We start from the raw sequence: 11,879 nt of genomic DNA, 5'->3' as shown, positions 1-11,879 counted from the left end.
ATCTTTTTAAATTAAACATATTAGACTTAAGACATTGATTTAAGCCTATAACTAAGGTTAAAAAATACATCAAATATAATATATTTTCAGTTTGATATTGGTGCAACATCATCCTAGGTAATTTCTTATCTATATAACTTATTTATTGTGTGAAATTAAAATTTTCTTACTTAACATGTAAAAATTGTTTCAAAAATCAAGGTGTTTAAGTAACTTTTGTTCAAAATTCCAGGTTTTTTCTAAATTCTTTGTATAGTGGCCACCCTGTAAATTTTTATATATCACGACCATATATAAACTATTTAAAACTTTAAAACATGAAAAAAGTAATATCACTGTTCTGGTTAAAAGTGGTATTTTTGTTAAAGATGTTGAATATTAAAAAATATTTATAAAACCCTTAAATTTTCAACTTTTTTTAAATAATTAAGTAAAATAAAAATACAATTCAATGATAAATTTTTAAAATTTTATTACAATACAATGTTTCACTCGTTTAAAAAAACGAGATCTTCAGTTGTTTAAAATCTGTAAAAATTTATGTGATATCAAGTAGTATCATTGAATCATTCTTCTTTTTTTAAGTCGAGAACTTTGATTGCAAGCTTTAAAGCAAAAAGTACAAAAATAAAAATACAACAATTACAACTAATCATTTGTTAACAAAAGTTTAAGTAAAAAACAATAATCAAACATTTTTTTAACAAGTTTTAATATTCTTAAGGTGGAGCATCTGCTTAACCCCACGCAAAGCAACTGATTAACATAATACTTAATAATAAAAATTATTACAATTTAATTTACAACAATCTACTTGATGATACACATCATCTGATAAATAATTTGATAGTGGGACTTTCCTTTTGTAAAAACTTTTTTTTTTTTTTGGAAAGTTCGACAACGTTGAAGCATTTAGTGCTGTAGTCGCTAAGTACATATCTTTTGATAGATAATGTTCTTACAAAGAATAAAATTAAGTAAAGTAAGAATAAAAATGATATGGCCGTCTTTTAAAGCTTTTTGTTAGGAAATTCAGTCTTTTATCTTAAAAATTTATTAGTTTATTCAAAGATTGACGTCACAAACAAAAACCATTTTCAGCCTTAAAAACTTTTTGTCAGAGAGTTTTCCAAAGAGCAATCAAAATTATGAGTTTAGCAGTTATAAATACTGTGGCAAGTTAAGTGGTTTCTTACAGGTAGGGGTAGGAAAAGTACGGTCTGCGTGTTGGATCAGGTCCTGGAAGTGGAAACTACCGGCCCGCCAATGTTTGAAAAGTTTGTGTGGAACCCAGCGAAAATTAACCTTTTTTCTTTTGAGCGCAAGTATGTAAATTTAGCCCGCTAAACAAGATTTTAAAACTTACTCTGAATAATTAAGGACTAACTATGAAGACAAAAAAGGTCTTAAGTAAAATTTTAAAGAGATATAAACTTCCGCTAGATATAGTAAGAAAACTTCTATTCAAATATAATTATAATTTTTTTTAAATGAATTAAATAATTAAGTAATTTTGTGCATTAAATAGAAATTAAACGCGCTTGCCCGCCAAGGACAAAATTTTTCCCCATCTAACCCGCCGAATAAAAACGTAACTCATTCCTTAATTAAAACCTTTTGCGTCTGATCTTCGCAAATTAAGTGGAAAAGTTAACATCATACATATAAAACTACTAAATTCATGCAAGCTTAGTTTTTAAACAGCTTTTTCTTTTAAATCAAATTAGACAATTTTGCAGCCAGATGAAATCTTCACTTTTTAGCATAATGATTTGCTGCACTAACTGACTTGAATGCTTTACAACAATTAGTTTGTTTTAATTTAATTAGGATTCCAAAGTAATTTTTGTAATTTTGTTAAATCGACAAATGCCTGGTTCCAAGCATGAAATTTGAATACAAATAGTAATTGCTATGATCATTGCACATGTGAGAGTTCTTTAATCATATCAACTATGGTATATATATTCGTTTATCGACATTAAAGTATCCTCTTATGGATTCATTGCGTCCTTGTAAACTGTGTGTAAATTCTTACTTGCAACTGTTTTTTGTTGTTTCCGAGGATGGTTTGATGATAAAAAAACAAACTTGATAAGTACTGAAAAAAATGATTGTTTTATTTTTAAATGTTTAAAAACATATAAAAGTAAAAAAGAATATTAAACTTAGTGCTAAACGTTTACATGTAAAGGTTTTAAAAGTAAAATTATACAGCGTACCTTTCTTGTGACGAAAGTTTTAGATATAATACATAAACAAGTAAGAAAGCAGTTTTTTAACAGTGTGCTTTTTACAGTTGCGAACAACCAAAAAATTGACTCCTGCAACTTTTGCAAAATAATATGCTGGAAGTTGAAGACGTACAGCATGTATAAAGCCGAGAGAAGTGGGTAGTGATTGAACAAACAAAATAGTTTTCAACAAAATCATTTAGTATAATTTAAATGACTTATTGTTTAAACAGTTTTTCATTGATTCTTTTTTAATTTGTATTGGTAGACTATAAAATTCATATTACCATTTCGTAAATGAATAAATTTATTTATCTCTGATTGCTATTATTGTATAATGTTTATAAAAACTCCAAGTTTAGAAATAATCGATATTTTATCTTTAAATAATTTTGTTCGGTTTTTAAATGTAAAAATGAAAAACAAGCAGTTCGATAGTCTGTGTAGTTTATGTAAATATGAATAACTTATAGTTTTACTTTATATATCGTAGTTTATTAAAACGTGGTGGTTTGTACACAAAATTAGAACTTAATTAGAACTACAATACTGCTTAACTTTAAAGTATTGAAGTTAAAAAATTCCGCACCTCAAATAGAAATACTGTGCATCATCACCGTAGTTTTTTTGCCTTCGTAAAATCGGGGTTGTGGTAAACCGCAAACTACTTAACAAAGAACTTTTTAGACCACCTTACATATACACCCGAGAAAAAATCAATTATTTAACAATCAAGCGTCAACGTTTTAGAATTTTCTTTTCATTTTGCTTCGGGAACTACGGCTTTTATTTACTAGCTTTTGAAAATTAAATATATGACGTTTTGTATTTGTGTTTCATAGTTAAATCAGTTTCTACATATATCATTCTTACCTAAAGCTTTATTTTATAAAAATTATAAACAAAAAGTAAAAACGAGCAGATGTCAGAAATGCACAAGCGTCATTTTTACACGAACTGACACTTTTGCAATTTAGTTTAATCAAAAAATACCAATTTCAAAACAAGTTAGCAAACAATTTTTCAAGTTGTTAGAAAACAATGTATAAAATAAGTCTTTTTTAAGAAATTTCAAAGCTCGCTAAAAGTTACGCTTCTTGCAAATATGACTCCGTGCATTGTGACCCGTTCCCGGTAAACATAGGTTAGTTTTTCTTTAATAAACAATATAAATATAATAAACTGTATAAAAGTATGCATAAAAGTTAATCAGCAAACACTCTACTTAATTAAACTAAACTGACTTAGTTAATCTACATTCTTATAAAGGCTTAAATCAATTAAAGACTTTAGTTTTTTCTACAAACTTATATGATGCAAAAGAACTTAAGCATATAGTATCGTAATGGAAAAAGATTACTTAAATGTGTTAAAAATATTAAAACTTTATTGAAAGTCGTAAGAAATTTTAAAACTGTATAATCTAACAAAAAACGTACTTTTTAAAAAATTGTTTAAAATTAAAATAAATTTTATTTTGATAAATTTACTCTAAATTTCCGTGAGAATATGGTCATCTTTAACGTATGTTCGCATATTAAACCCTAAAAAAAGCGAACACATACGTCGGTGGCAAGAACCATAGAAGGTTTAAACTAAGACTGTAAACTGATACTCAACAGAATTCTTTATCTTTGAAAAACCAGATTTTTAAACCAGAAAAAAAGTCTCATTCATAATATTAACCAGCAAAAAGTATAGCGATGTTTCCGAAAATATTCAACTACGTAAAATGCAACAAAAAAGTTTAAAGACAAAAAAAATATTCATTTTAGGAACAAATTATTATAAACTGTTTTATAAGTAGGTTTAGTCAAGCTAAAATTGCAAAAAAATGAATTTTATTTTTAAACAAGTTCAAGATGTTTCTAAAGTGCAAATTTATATGTCAAACAAAGTTATGCAAGTTCTAAGTTATATGGCAGAATTACTAATTTAAGTAACTTATTTTCCCAGTAAGTTTCTTTTTTTAAATAAAAGTGGATTAAAAGTGTTTCTATCTTTTAATAATTTTTTCTAAACTAGTTTCTATTGTTTGTTGATAATGCATATCAAAGCATCTAAATAAAAAAATAAACTTATCAATTAAACTACTCTATTTAAATTCCTTGCAATATAAATTAGTATGAATAAGTAATTCAAATGTCAAATTTATTTGTCAAACAAAGTTATGCAAGTTCTAAGTTATATGGCAGAACTAAAAATTTAAGTAAACTTATTTTCCCAGTAAGTTTCTTTTTCAAAGTGAAAGTGGATTAAAAGTGTTTCTATCTTTCAATAATGTTTTGTAAACAATTTTCTGTAGTTTGTTGATAATGCATATCAAAGCGTATAAATTAATAAAAAATTGTTAAATTAAACTGCTCTAATTCTTACTCACGGTAGCAAAAATAATTTTATGTTTGTCAATAGCTTACTTAAGATTTACTTATAAACTATTTTGAAATGATAATTTAATTTTTGAAATTTGTTAATTCAAAAAAAGAACGAAAACATTTGCAATAAAAATTAAATAATTTAATAAAATAGAATTTTACTTCTCTACCGTTGCACAACATATTAAATTTTTAGTATCATATTATTTTTTCATGTTTTGATGTAAGTTCGTCTCATAAAAAAAGCACTTATTAAACTAATTTTACAAGAATAACAACAAAGTAGTTAAAACCTGGCCAGAGTATGAAAAGTTATTTTTAAGAAAAAAAAAAGTTGTTGTTATATTTATTTTTAACTGTTTTTATAGCTATGTTACATTAACTTAATGAACCGTTTTATACTCTAAAAGGCATTAACAGCTCAGCAAATACTAGATTTATTGTAAATTGGAACGGGTCTAAATTGCACGAAGACAAAGTTGCACGAGTGCACAAAATTGCACGAAGCCAAATTTATACAAGGGCACAAAATTGCACGAAGACGATTTTGCACCAAGGGTCAATTTTGCACGAGTTACATTTTTTCACAAGAGTAATAAAAAACAAAAATAAAAACATGAAACCAAATAAATAGATAATTTAATAAAAAGAAAAAGAAAAGAAAAGTTACTGACCGAGGTTAAGAGTTAGGGGTAACAGTAATAGTAAAAATGAAAATAAAAACTAAAACAAAAAATTAGTAAAAAAAAAGCTACCGACTGAGGGTAAGGGTTAGGGGTAACAATGATAGTAAAATATAATAAAATAAAAAGCTTATTGACCGATAGTAATGGTAAGGGATAACAGTGATAGTAAAACAAAAAAATAATAACTTGTGCAAAAATGTCTCCGTGCAAAATTGTCTACTCGTTCAAAAGTGTCTTCGTGCAAAAGTATATTCGTGCAAGTTTGTGCACTCGTGCAATTTTGTCCCCTCGTACAATTTTGTACGCTCGTGCAAATTTGACAGCTACCAACAAAAGAGTTGTACTGATTTATGAAAAAGTTTGCAAAAGTTAGCTTTTAATGATTCTTATTATAAATTGAATAAATTTTTAAACCCCGTTATATAAAATATAACTTACTCTTAATATTAATATAATTTAACTTATAATAAAATATGATAAAAAATTTAAAACCTTTATTAAATGAAAACTATTCAATATTTCAAAGGTTTGAAATAAATAAAAGTTAAGGTATATTTAAATAAACAAACAACTGAAACAAAAGTAAGAAGACAAATCTGTACTTTAGTAAAAACTTACAATTGATAAAAAAAAAAGCTTAAAATTCATATATAGATCAACAAAGTTATTTTAAACACAAAATAAAGCACTAAAAACTAGAAACAATCTCAAGAAAAGGAATTAGATTTGTATGATAACAATAAAATTCCAACGTTTTGTCATATAATCTTTCTGTGTACGTTTGAAAGTAAATAAGTTTCAAAACTAATTTAATGACTGCAAAGTTATTAATGTAAATATAATTTTTTTCTAATGTTGAATGTTGTTTTAGCTATAAATAGTTGAAAAATCATCAAAAAGTTAAATAGGGTATATCATACTTTAATTATATACTCGTTATATTTTTTAAGTATATGATATATGCTTTTCTCACTGTCTTTTATGTACAAATGTTTTTTTGAAAATCAAACAATTGTTGATATCGTTTTATTTTTTAAACTTTTTCAATTTGTATTAGTAGTAAATTTAAATATAAACATAATTTTAAAAAGAAAAAACTTTCTAAGTTAAGAGGTTTTTAAAATAGTAGACTAGCTAAAAGCTCAACAAAAGTTCGAATGCTATGTATATAAATGAAATAGATTTAACGTTAGTTTAGTGCTAATTAGACTTCAAATTTTTGTATATGTTTATTAGCTTCTTAAAACCTTTAATGGCTAACTTATTTCTTGTAATATAGCAGTGTGTACCATTTAGTTTAATTCAAAAAACATCATTTCATTAAACCGAAAAAAATTTAAACTTAATTGTTTGTTCTTCTTTATGCTTAGCAGATATATCTATTTATTTTTGGTTGTAATCTGTACTTAAATGTAAGTAAAAACAACCAACTCTTAAAAATAAAAAATCAGTTGTTTTTTAAACGTGTACTTCGAACTTTTTTGTATATGTTACGTGCAGAAACTTCAGGAAATAAACGAAGGTGGTGTTACTAAAATTAAAACTAATATGTGTGGGTTTTTATTATCTTTTATGAGCGTAGGTTTAGAGAGCAGTATACATTGCCAGTAAATTTCTTCGCTAGCACACAATACTTGAAACTTGTTATTGAATAAGTTTAACATTTAGTATGAAGCTTTGTTTGTGCTTGATTTTAAATTTCATCGCTTATTTTGCATTTGCAAATGGTAAACCTGTTCGGGACGAAGAAAACTTCGAAAATGGTTAGTTTTTGTTGAAAAACAGTTATTTTTTATTAAATAATGAAAACAATTGTATTAAAATTAACAAAAAACATGTTGTTTAAAACATTTATCATTTTGGAGCTGAGAATAATTAGTTACGCAAAGAATAAATTATCTCACATAGTTAAACAATTTCATATAAAATATATAATTTAAATTTATACATTGACTTATTGAATAAAACTTTTAAAGACGTTGGACTGCTAAGTGAAATGGAGCGTTCATCACTAAGTGACGTTAAAAATGATCAAGGTCCATTGGCATTATCTTTAGCTGATGCGAGTGAAGGAATTGAAGATAACCAAGAAAATCAAGATGAGGAAAAGTACAAAAACGGTTGGTATTTTTTATATTACATATAAATTACAATGTTTTTGTAAGGAAGTTTAGTAGTATATAACAGCTATATTCTAACAAAACATTGAACAAATAAAAGGTTTGCATCAAAATTGGAAAAGGCACTGCTTTTTGGTACTGATTTTTGCTAGAAAGATTATACATAAATCACTTATTATGAGAGTTCAGAAGGTTTGTTTATAAGTTTGGTTTAGCACGTCAACAGAATAAAGCTGCTAAAAACTGACAAAAGTATAGTACAAAGTTTAGTATAGTAAAAAGATTTCATTATATTCAGCTGAAATAGTTACGTCATTAATAGTTAAGTGTAAAAGTCTGTATTAAGGTTTAGATAAGAATTAAGTTATTCTTTATGGATTAAAAGGTTTTTAAGGTAAAATTAACAGATTGAAAATTTTACTTGAAACAGAACTAAAAAGTAAAGCTTTACAAAAAGTGGCACCAATAAAAACACCAAAAAATTCGCTATTTACACAGCTTCAGATTATAAAATTCAGGTTGTTTAAAAAATTTCGGCTAGCGAGTTCTAATAAAAAGTGCTTCAGAGCTGAGAGATGACAAGTGTTTCTCGCTCTAGATAGAATTTTGAATTTATTTTCCACTTAGTTTTCAGCACATGTTGAGGAGATGTTTATGGATGGAAGAATGTTTATCTTTAGGCTTTACTTCGCCATTAAAAACAAAGCGTTTTACTATTTCGTAATATGCTGCCCTCGCCTGAAGATAAAACGTTGAGAAGTCCGACCTATGTAGTCATTTTCACAATGACGCTTAAAAATGTATACTACACTACTTAATTTATGGGTAGAAGTGGCATCTTTCTCAACTCAGTTAAGCGGGAGGTTGATGTTGTACACAACACGTAGCGAAACGCATTTAAAGTTTGATTATATAGCTAATGAGGTTTGCTTAGCCAATCTAATTGAGTTTTCATCCATGTAAGGAAGGCGGATGTTGACTGGGCAAGGATGTGGGCCAAAGGAGGGTAAGCGGTTTGTTTTGGACTGGGTTGTTTTGATTTTCTTCATGATGACTGTTTCGGGGTATCCTAATGTGAATTTTTTTGTAAATATTGTTTTAAAACAGCCGTGCAAACCGTAATTGATCTATTAGTTATTTATTGTATGGTCTTCAATTTTTTTTTTGGCACAAAATAAATTCCAAGAAATGTAATGTGCAGTAAATCAGTCTATACTGAACATGGAAATAAAACAGGTGTTGTGGCTGTTTTTAGTAATGTTTATGTCTAAAAAGTTAAATTTTCCGAAAATTTCTTCTTCAAAGGTAAAAACTATGCATTTATGCATCTCATTTAGCGAAATCAGGAAGTTATATACGTTACTTTTAAAAAGGAAAACAGTAAAAAATCATCAACACACCTAAAATACGCAAGTGGCTTACTGTTATCTATTGAAAGAAAACTATTTTTATAATAACCGACGACAATATTAGCAAGAATAGGGCCTTAAGGTCTTCCCATCGCAACGCCTTCTATTTGAAGAAACCTGAGGTCATTAAAACTAAATTGTACATTTTTCGTGGCCATACATTTTTTCTATAGGTCATCAAATTTAAATGACAAGTTAACAGAAATTAATAGTAGTTATAAGTAAGAATAAAAAATAACTATGCAATTAGATTACTAAATCAATACAACTAAATACAATTTTAATTTAGTTTTTTAAAACTTAAATATTTAACTCTTCTTAATATATGCGTGCAAAATTTAAGGCAATCATATTTATACACTGATATACTTTTAGTAAGCTTAGCAATAATACTCTTTACATGTTTATTTGGTTTTATTTAAACATACTTTCATTAATACCTTCGAAACTAGTAAAAAGCTTTATAGAATATCTTTAAAATTTGATGTGTCGACTTACCAGCTTCAAAAGTATCAATCTTCTTTTTATCATCACGATAACTAAAAAACAAATAAGCATTTAACCCATTTATAAGTATTTACTTTGTTTGAGCAACTAAATCTATCTTCAAAAGCAGTTTAATATAACAAAGAGTGCGTTTAAATTCATAGTATTTATTTAAGTTTAGTAGTTTATACAAAGTATAATCTAACAAAACGTTTTGTTTAATGATCTAAAAATTCGAGAAATTTAAAAAAATTATAAAGTTTGCCAAAATTAAAAACTATAATTGTAATTGAAGTTAACTTTTTAAATTTTTTTTTAGATTACTTCTAGATTTTTTTTAGATTTCTATCCGATTGATTTTCCAAATAGAGGTAAAAAAAAGAACAGTACTGAAAAGAAAACTTTAGAAATTGTAGAAAAAATCTTAGACATAGTGCAGGGATAAACGTTCAAGATCTGATGAAATATTCCTTATTTAATAGAAGAAACAGAACAATTTTTGAAAACTATTAAAAGTTAAGCGTTTTTTTTTGGAAAATCTTTAAATATGACACTCCTAATCTACTTATCATTTTAAATTAATCACATTTTAAATTTATCAAAAATAGCAAATAACTTTTATAAGTTTTAAGTCGATATAAAAGTGTTCGTAATAAAAATACATTTCGTTAGAAGACTAAAATGACTTTTAATTTTAAAGTAAAAAGGGTAAAAATACTAAAATTATTGCGGTTAAAATGCATACGCTTTTTATTTTAAATAAATTTAAGTAAAACAATATGTGTGTGAGTAAACATTTTTCTGAAATAATTAGTTTTGCTTTAGTTTTAAATAGTTTAATTACAAATCATTAATTTTTATTTTTATTTATTTAAATGACTTTAAGTTACTTCATGATAAATTTAAAATCTTTGACATGTTTATTGCTTATATATATTCAGATTAACAAATTTTATAAAATACGTTTTTGTTTTACTTTTCAAAAGTATTTTCGTATTTAATAGTAAAAAATACTGATTATGGTATGATGTATTCTTAATGTAAAATATTTTATCTATTGTTTATGTCAGTAATTAAGTGTATTTATAGAATGGTGTTTATTTTGCCTGTTTATACAAAAAAAGTATAATTCAATAGAATTTGCTTTATCACCAATCGTTGTCTATTTTACTACAAATTAGTTTCTATACAACCTATAAAACTGAAAATTTAATTTAATTAGTTGTTGTAGTAGTCATTACAGAAAGATTATTTATTTTACATATAAAAATTAAAACAATTTACTAAATTACAACAACATAGTTTAGATTAGAGTATAGAAGCAAGAATACTGAAATAAATTTATAAAACTAGTTTTTGAAGTAAAAAGGTATTAGTATTTTTTCTGTAATGGACACAAAAAAAAGATTTAAATTTACAGGAAGTTAACTGACAAAAAATATTTTAGACGTAAAATCTTTAAAAAAAAAGTATTAGTAAAAACTTTTGTTAAGCTGAAGCGCTGTTTTAATTCAAAAGACGAATTTTTAAGTTTAAGCTAAGTTAAAAGCTTAAATTTTGAGTTAAAGCATTTAAAACAATGTTTCTACTTTAATGTATTGTTACTTTAAACAACTAATTGCTCAAATTTGTAAAATTTAAGAGTGTTTGAAGTTTTTCAAGCTAAATTAAGTAAACTACAAAAGAGTTGTACTGATTAAAAAAAGTTTGCAAAAATTTGTTTACAACAATTCTAGTTATAAATTAATCAACTTTTTGAATCCCGTTATATAAAATATAATTTAATCTTAGTTTTAATATTACTTAAATTAAAATAAAATACAATATAAAATTTAATATATTTATTTAACAAAAACTATTCAATGTTATAAAGATTTGAAATAAATAAAAGTTTATGTATATTTAAATAAATAAACAACTGAAACAAAAGGAAGCAGACAAATCTGTACTTTAGTATAAGACTTACAATTGATAACAAAAAAAGCTTAAAATTCATATAAATCAACAAAGTTATATTATACACAAAATAAAGCACTAAAAACTAGAATAAATTTTAAGAAAAGAAATTAGATTTGTATGATAGCAATAGTGTTCCAACGTTTTGTCAAATAAACTTTCTGTGTAAGTTTTCAATACTATTGAACAACTTTTATAAATTTTAACAGTAAAAGTTAAAAAAATCTACTTAAGTAAACTGAGAAAGGACATTTGACGAGTGTTTTTGTACAAAACTTGTTTGTGTGTAGTAAAATTTTCAAACTAATGTCTAAACTTGACTTTGATGATTAGTTTTAAACTAAACTTTATTGCTTTAGAGAGATATTAAAAGTACACTAATATATGATCTCCTTAACTTCTTTTAACTTAATTTAGACACAGTACTTAAAATCTGAAGTGTTTGTATTAAAAAACTTAATAAAATAGTCACATTGCTTTATTTAGTTTATGTGTTTAATGAAACTTTAGTGTAACTAAAAAGGTTCATACTTAGGGACTAGTTACTGTAGATGTACTTTATATAAAATTCGTTTTGTAAGGTTTAACCTGATACAAGTTTGTTAAAATAAAA

Source organism: Thalia democratica, chromosome 4, assembly GCF_965202585.1.
Source record: "Thalia democratica chromosome 4, ktThaDemo2.hap1.1, whole genome shotgun sequence".
Classification (NCBI taxonomy): domain Eukaryota; kingdom Metazoa; phylum Chordata; class Thaliacea; order Salpida; family Salpidae; genus Thalia; species Thalia democratica.
Note: the sequence above shows the minus strand (reverse complement) of the source record.